This window comes from Erythrolamprus reginae, chromosome 2 (genome assembly GCF_031021105.1).
Source record: "Erythrolamprus reginae isolate rEryReg1 chromosome 2, rEryReg1.hap1, whole genome shotgun sequence".
Classification (NCBI taxonomy): Eukaryota; Metazoa; Chordata; class Lepidosauria; order Squamata; family Dipsadidae; genus Erythrolamprus; species Erythrolamprus reginae.
Window position 1 is genome coordinate 242,581,044 of NC_091951.1, and position 8,875 is coordinate 242,589,918.

Sequence of the window (8,875 nt, forward strand, 5' to 3'; positions counted from 1 at the left end):
AGGATGCATTCATACCTAGATAGTTACCTTTTTACCAGTGAAATTGGTTTTCTATTTCTGATTGTTGTATATAACATTGTACAAGATCTGCGCATGTTTTGCTGTTTTTCTTATAAAGAGAATTACGTGTCGGCCAACTCAACAGACGGCCGGGATTTTGTGCCGGGGCTGGGAGAACGCAAGATTTCGCGAGATCCCAGCCCAGGCCTTGCAGAGTTGCGCAGGCCTATTTCACAGCCGGGGTGGGCCTGGCGAGATCCTTAAATAGGGCTGTGCCTCTGAAGGGCCTCCTTTTCGCCCCGGTTGCCGAGACACGAACACATGCTGTATGTTCGCCGATGAAGGAGACACATGGTGGGGCCTTATACCAGGCCGCGCAGCACTTTGTCCAGGAGAGAAGCAGGCCCATTATAGGATTCCTTTCTTGGGCTTATTCTTTTAATCCCCTTATTGTCGGCATGAGATTTAGGCGTCATTTGGGCCTCTGTTAGGCCCTTGCCCAGATTGAATAACCCCCCTCCCCCCTTGGTGGCTTAATGTTTAACACACACACACACACTTTCAGCTTTGGTCCTGGCCTGCTACTAGGTATTTCTTTGGGGCAGGTGGGGATTTTACACTTTGGGCAGTAGGCCTACTCGAATAGTAGGCCTATAGGGTGGGACTATACAGACAGGGTTGTTCACCTAGGTTGGTCTACTTCTTTTTTGGGTATTTTGCCACAACCAAAGCCTGGCTCCTAGCAAACATAAAGTGGCTTCGGCTGCCCCCGAGCCTGCCACCCTCCCTAGAAGGGCATTGTGGCCTTTGAGGGGAGGCCTAGGAGGCCATGTAGCCATGAGTTAACAGTCCCTGCTCACGCTTTATCCAGGATACTTGAGCGCTTAGACGAGATGGATGCCTGCTGGCTCTCCGTTTATGGGCGAAGGCCTGGAGGCCACCCCTCCCATCCTTCGGCATCGTTGAGGTGGCCTTCGACCAAACCAGTGTGTCAGCCAGAATCCAGCACTGCACTGACCACCAATATACCGGCCAACGCAAGATTTTGTTGCACTGTACCTGCCACCAATATACTGGCCAATGCAATGGGCGCGCTGCAAGGACCCCCGGGGATTTATCCTGTGCCAGCAGGTGAACAGGTTATACTCAATAACAATACACAGGTTGTAGATACACTGGTTCAGTCGGCTCAGCCGGGGATTTCTGGGACAATGGTTCCTCCTTTATCTGAGCCTGTAGCCACTTGCAATCAAGTGTGGGCACCTACTGCTCCCTCGGCCACAGCAACTGTGGTTTCCATGTCAGGTACCATGACCCCCACCTCTAGGCACAGGGACTCTGCCAGGGATCTCCAGTATAGGAGACCCAATGGCAGCCCTGAGACCAGGAGCTATCCCTTGGGGTCTGCCCTACACCCCTTTGGGGTTTCATTTGCACCCTTCAGTAAAAGAAGGTGTGAAATACATTGATTTGATTGCCTGGGCCCAGTATGAGTATGAATGAATCCAGTTTGTTTAATCGTTCAGAATGAGGTTCGCTTTCAAGAGAACACTTCCTTGGGATGTCACCATCCCTGATCTGTGGTTTCATGTCATGCAGCTTGCACGGGCTGGTGGCAGTGAACGTACAGATAGTGGCCATTATATGAAAGAAAGGCCTCTGCTTCTGCAGTCCCACATATGGGGGTGAGCCTGGGGCACATTTTCCCCCTCCCTGCCACAAGTTCAGTGCAAGGGAGATGTGTTTTTGCTCGGCGAGTAAATTTCGACACAGATGCGGGAATTGTGGTGGTATCCATGCCACCCACTCTTGCTCCTGTGCCAAAGGAACTAAGAATGGAAAAGACACCTCTGCCCAGCCGAAGCGTCAGCCTTCGCCTCAGGGAAAATGGCCCCAGTCCAGTTAAGGTGGATGTACTGAATGCTTACCCCACTCTCCATTATTCCTACATACTTTTTCTCCTCTTTTTTCTTCAATGAGCCTCTGCCCTCCGTTCTCCCCACCCCACTCTCCATTATTCCTACATACTTTTCTCCTCCTTTTTCTTCAATGAGCATCTGCCCTCCTTTTTCGTAAAAAAATTTTTTTTTTAATTTGAAAGGAGCATCCTTTGCTTGCAGCACAGCTGCGGAGCATCCTTTTTCTCGTAAAAATAACAATGTTTATTTTTACATGAAGACCTCCTTTTGAAGGAGCTGGGGAATCCCTCCCATGGAGAGATTCCAGGGGCAGAGCTTTGATGTCACCGGCAGGTTGCTAAGGACGCCAAGGTGATCACTTCCTGGATTCCATGGAATCCAGGAAGTTATCACCTTGGCGTCCTTAGCAACCTGCCGGTGATGTCAAAGCTCCGCCCTTGGAATCTCTTCGTGGGAGGGATTCCCCGTTCGGGTTCGAGTTCGGGTTCGGTTCGGGTTGAGCCGAATTTTGCATAAAGTTCATCCAAACTTGCCGAACCCGAACACTGTTGCGTTCACCCATCACTATTTATGTGCTTTTCTTGAATATCCCTCCACAATTGTTCTTAGGGACTCAGATTCACCTGATCATCTTCTTTATTGTTTTCTTATCATTGTCATATTGATAATTTCAAAATATTACAAACTTATGAATTATAAGTTTAATTCCATTTAATTTAGTAATTTACAGGCAATATTATAGTATTTTGATCCCTCCTGTAATCTAGGAGTACCACTATAACCTTCTTTAGTTAAGTTGTAATTTATAAGAAAAGTTTTGGTCGTGGCCTCCCTCTTGTGGTCAAATATCCTATTACAGGCAAGCTTGTAAAGCTTAACATAGCTTTAAACTTGTTCTGCCAGGCTCTATGGTATGAGTCTCCCGAAAATTTAAGGGTACAAATTTCAGACACACACACACACACTTGAAAGTTCAAAAACAAAGTTCTTTATCACAAAATTCAAAAGAAACAAAGCACTCCTTTTGTATTGCAAAGAGCACTCGTCCCAAAACAACCTTGTAGCCTGTACTATCCCCTTAATCAGTCCTTAAGTACTTAGCTAGCAGCTGTGAAGAAACGTCACAGCCCTCCTTCTCCCACGAAGTGAAACACACACACTTTGCTCTGCTTTGGTTTCAAAGTCATAAAAAATCAACAAACAAAGTCCGGAAACAGCAAGGCATGGTCCTGAAGAATTACAATCAGATAATCTTCCATAACGGCCAAAGCCAGCATGCTGCTATTTATATCAGCAGCTCTAATTACTGGAGCCCCACCCAAACACCCCACCCAAACACAGGTGGCCTCTCTTATCTCCTGTAATATTTCTTCAATTGGTCTCTTCTATGCATAACTCTGCGCATGCGTGGATCCAACACTTCCTCATCCGAATCGACTGAAGATAATGGAGATTGGCTTCCTGGGTTTTGTGCCAAGCCCCTCTCTTCCAATGTTGAAGTTTTCCCTGCATCCACCTCCACATTTCTTGGGGCAGGAGCTGGGCCAGAGCCAACCACAACAAAACCTATGCTAATTCCTGTCCAATAAGCTTCAAGTAAAATCAGAACATTTTTTATCCCCACAACAAGCTTAGAAGCACCACTTAGAAAATCTTTACTCAAAAACTGCAGAAAATCAATCAAAATTGATATAAAAAGAATAGACTCCTCAAAGAAGTTTCAATGTTCAGGTTTCAAAAATAGTTTCCAGTTACAATTTTAAAATCATAGACCTTCAAAAATGACACTTTTCTTTCTAAAGGAGAAACAATCTGCAACCAAAACAAGCCTCCTTTGAAATTGAATATGTAAGTATACAAAAAAGATGTGTCTACAAAGTAGGGGGGATGCTTTATTGCTCATTTTAAAAGTATTTTAAAATGCCTGTTTCTTCGAAGATGAATTTGCTTCTGCATGTGAGAGAGAAAATCCAAGATGGCGGCACCCACGGACCTGCACCAACAGAACCGACTCTGTGACGTCATCACCAGGTTCCAAATAACTGGTTAGAACCAAAGGAACCCACCTCTGGTCTGAAAGAAGAAAGGATGTTTTCTCTCGCTGTCCTTCCCCCCCCCTCCGTTCCCCTTGCTTCATCCAGCCCACCACCTCTCACTGTCCTTCCCCCCCCCTCTGTTCACCTTGCTTCGTCCGCCCACAGGGTTTTTTTTCAAAGCCTTAAAATTTTGGATTTTCGTAATGGGTTTGCATGCATTATTCGCTTTTACATTGATTCCTATGGGAAAAATTGCTTCTTCTTAAGAACTTTTCTACTTAAGAACCTGGTCATGGAACAAGTTAAGTTTGTAGGTAGAAGAACCACTGTATTTGATATACTGGCCTTTCTTTTTGAAGAAGAATATCTTGAATTCCCTTTTATTTTTATTTTCTTTGCAATCTTAAACTTTGAAAGGATGAAGTAAAAAGTGTTCCCACCTCCACAGTTTTGGGGAAATGTTTCGCATCTCATTCATAAACATTCGAACCCACAAATGTATCAAAAGGAAAAAAATAGAAGAAATATAATGCTTTTAAAATTTATTCAAAGGAAAGCATTGCAAAGCTTTAAAAGGTTAATCTAAAGCAGGGTCATTCATTGGTCTGTGCCGGAAGCAAAAGGCTATCTTCTAGGTATCTTGTAAAGATCATCTCAGCAAGATCTACAACCTGGAGGGAAAAAACAGATTGTTATGTTTTGTTTCAGAACTCCTCCCTTTATGAATAGACTAAGTATTGCCTGTTGTCTTCATACGTTAGTTGACACAGCTCCAGAATAATGTCCTCTCTTTGGTTGTAAATTACTCCTTCATCTTTAAACTGGGGTTTCTGGGAATTACTAGGGTTTTTATTTTTCAGTTGATTTCTGCAATTATAAGTCATTCCCCCCCTTCCCACATCTACAAAAGAGCCAAGCTGGATTCTGAAAAAAAGATCTTTGATGCTCTTGGGCAAGATGGCTTCATCCAAGGTTTTTATTCTTTTGATAAGGAGAAGAACTGATATAATCATTTATGTTTCACAGAGTGATCCTTGATGCCTAACAGCAACCAGTAAAAACAAACGCCACAATCCCCACCAGCATACAGGTGAAATATCTCAACAGGACATACCAGTCAATAGGTTTCATTTCATTTAGGGGGAGTTTTAAGAGCGGCTAGAGCTTTTATTACAGCGTCAATTAGTTCCTTGATTGAAGTATTTGGAACTGATGGAGCTGGATAAGGATTTGGATATGATGGAGGATGTGAGTATCTCCGTCTTTCATGGCTTCTACTTCCACTACTACTGGCCTGGAAAAGGAAGAGAACAATGAGGAAGACATCAGATGAAAATGGGCGAATGTATTTAATGTTAGAATTATTTTAAACCATTTCATTTATTGTGATAATTGCTTTTGACCAAACCAGTCTATCAGATGTGGCTATTTACAGAACTAATTTATATGGCATATAAATGTGAACAAAAAAATAAATTGACTCCTCAAGTCAGATCAAGCCAGCCATCAGCAAAGGTTTCAGCCCATCATAAGCATTTTTGTTGCCTTCAGCCAAGTATTCAGAAGACCATATTAAAAAAAAACCTAGATCCCAGTTTTCACGTGGTTTGGAAGATGATGGGATTGTAAAAACTGATCTTCCCAGCAGGCTGTTAGAGACATCATCCTCAGATTCACCTTTGCAAATGTTATCAACAAGAAATACTTGCCATATTTTTCAAAGTATAAGATTCACCTTTTCCCCCCTAAAGGAGGCTGAAAATTTAAGTGTGTCTTATACTCCGAATGTAGCTTTTTCAAAGCTTTTACCTAACAAGATATTAATGATCTTCCCGGCTATTCCCAGCTTGCAGGCTTCTTTTCATTGCTACTCCCTCTGAAAAAGTTTTTTCCAGCCCTAACGAGATGCTAATGATCTTCTTGGCTCTTCCCAATTTGCAGGATTTTTTCATTCCTACTCCCTCCAAAAAAGTTTTTTTTCTCAGCCCTAAATCCTTACAGCTTTATTTTCATTGCTACTCCCTCTGAAGAATTTTTTTTTCCAGCCGTAATCAGGGGATAAAATAAAGTGCTGAAGCTGATCAGACTAAGGATGCTAGCCAGATGAATATCAGGTAGGTAGATTTGTTCCCCTATATTCCTCCTCCAAAGCTAAGGCATGTCTTATACTCTGGTGCATCTCATATTCCCCAAAATACAGCACCTGAAATCTTTGCATTATATCAGGAATTTTTTTTAGTATATCTATGTGTAGACTTCAACTCCCAGAACTTCCTTGCCAGTCATTGCTACACATTTTACAGTTGTCAAGTTGAGAAACACTGCTCCATACTAATGAGAAGAAGAACCTAGTTCAACTCTCTGCAAGCGATGAACTTGCTATATGAACTCAACATTCTTTCTCTCTCCCTTTCTCTATCTTTCTGATTGCTTCATCCTAGCCTCCTTTTGCAGTGTGGAATAATAATGCTGACTTCCCTCACTGAACCTTCAGACAAGAATCTTGAGAAAATGAATGCTCTGTCCAACCCTGTCTATAAGTACCTCATAAATTATGAGTCATAATCCTCTGAGCCTCAAACTTTTGCAGTATTCAAGCATTAAATAAAACCTGTTGTGTCCAGAGGACAGTTAGGCCTTGTACCCGCCCCATATTCCTTGGGCGGGAAAATACTACAAGGTGATTGGTTGGCTGAGCCTGGCAGCCCAGGGTATATATAGCTGCCAGGCACGGCCATGTTTTGTTGTTGTCTTGTTTCGTTCCTTAAACCATTACCTTCTGCTCTGAATAAAAAGAACAGTTACTTACACTAAATCTGCAGTCCTTCATTCCTGGAAGGATTCAACAAAACCCATGTATTTTTTATCATGCAATCACAATCATTAATGTGTACCTCAAGAGGAAGAACGATGGCCAAAAGGCAGGCAAGAACAATCACAAACTTCATTTTGTTGGCTAACTCTGTAAGAACAATTAGTTGTTAGTTATTAACAATTAGTTAATTGAATATCAAGTTAATCCATGGTGCTCAAGACCGAATAGTCATAAAAGAGCAGGCTGTCAGACAGAGCCTTTGCTGGGTTGTTAATAGTTGCCAAATAAAGAGCTGTTGTTTGAAGCCACTTCTGCCTGCCTCTTCCATTGACCCTACATAACAAATTATATAGAATAATGGATTTCAATTGTTATACTACATCCTTCCAAAACTTTTTGAGAGAATCCTCTGAGTGGCTGCATTCAGGCTATCAACCCCCTTGCTTCATAAAGAAACAACTAAATTTCTAACAGGAGAAGACCACAGGAGACTCAGTGACCAATTCTCCGATTCCTTTATCCCCCAAGCTTTATCTGAATGTGAGCATTGAAAATAAACTATTAATAGAAAAAAAAAAGTATTGGTGTTTCCTAGGGTAATGGATTTGCCCTTAATTTGGAATATAGATGTGAAGGAATGCATCTTTCTAATACAGGAAACATTTGCTCCAGGAGAAAATGAATTTCCCTTGCTCTGACAAAGCAGGGGAGGACAGAGGCCCTACTCTTCTGAAGCTATGGCTGACTCTTTGATCATTTTAAAATGAATAATGTACTTCTTATAAGAGCAGATCAAAATATTATAAGGAGCAGTGCAATATAAAGATTGTAGCCATATGTAAATTGATTTGTGTAAAGATCATAATCCTGTATTGCTATGTCTATATTCCGCACTGACTCAAATTATCTCAAAGCTATCAAAATTCATAAGCACAATTTATGCAATTCTTCATATCTGATTGACAAAATATAGCTGAGGAAGCATTAAAACAAATACATTCCAGAATAGCAAAAATGTTCCCTAAGACATCACCTTTGTGTTGGAAATGTAAGAAAGAAATAGGATCCTACTACCATCAATGGTGGACATGTAACAAAGCTAAAATGTATTGGAAAATGATAGAGAAAATGACAAAAGAGATTACAAAGCAAAAAATAGAAATTACACCGGAGTTCTGTTTACTAGGAATTACTAACCAAAATTATAAAAAAGAAATCTTGTACTTAATTATACATATTTTTACAGCGGCAAGGATTATTTACGGGCAAAATTGGAAAGGGGAAAATATCCCCAAAGAAGAGGGAGTTATCACAAAAATATTAGACTGCGCGGAGATGGATATGATGACAAGACGCTTGAATGATCAAGAAGAAACGAAATTTTATGAAACATGGAACAATGTTTATGAATGGATAGATAAGAAAAAATAATAATAATAGAAGATTAATAAAAGGCATAGATACTTTGGTATAAATTTTTCTCTTCTTTTTATTGAGATTAATATTAGATTTAGTTTATATACATAAAATCGACAAGATTGTTTGACTTTATACTAGTTATAACTACTTTTCTTTTTTCTACAATATTACCTTTTCCTTATTAGATATTTTTGTATTAGTAGCATTGAATTACGCATTTAATCATGTATTCCTTTTTTTGTATCTGCATTTATACTTTTAAGAAAAGCGGGGATGGTACATCCCCACAGTCTATGTTAAATGTTTGTAAGTCTGTATGTTATTTTAAGAAAATTAATAAAAATATTGAAAAAAATAAAACAAATACATTTCGGCATACCTTTTTCTTTGTGATGCAGTTCTTGTCCTGTGCTCTCTGAGTGATATTCTGAGGTGAAATGACAATGCTTATATACTTTCTGAAACTTCCTGGGATTCAGAAGAACATCTAACCACATATATTCTGGGGCTGAAGAGCTTTGCCTTAATCACTCCCAAACACACATGTAATAATCTTTTTAAAATCCCATTTTGAAATATTTTGTGGCTTCCAGAAGATGGATTGTGGCAAAGACGAGCAAGTTATTTTAGAAATTTTTCCTCAATGGGATTAGGAAAATATTAGAATGTGCAGAAATACCCAGATT

General features: G+C 40.5%; 1 long non-coding RNA gene across 1 annotated transcript; it reads right to left on the minus strand.

Moving 5' to 3' along the window:
* Positions 1 to 4,545: 4,545 nt before the first annotated feature.
* LOC139158896 (uncharacterized) lies at positions 4,546 to 8,598 on the minus strand. Its single transcript, XR_011557764.1, has 4 exons — positions 8,569 to 8,598; positions 6,850 to 6,917; positions 5,070 to 5,249; positions 4,546 to 4,626 (listed from the first exon to the last, which is right to left on the minus strand). It is a non-coding gene; the product is annotated as an uncharacterized lncRNA (long non-coding RNA).
* Positions 8,599 to 8,875: the final 277 nt, after the last annotated feature.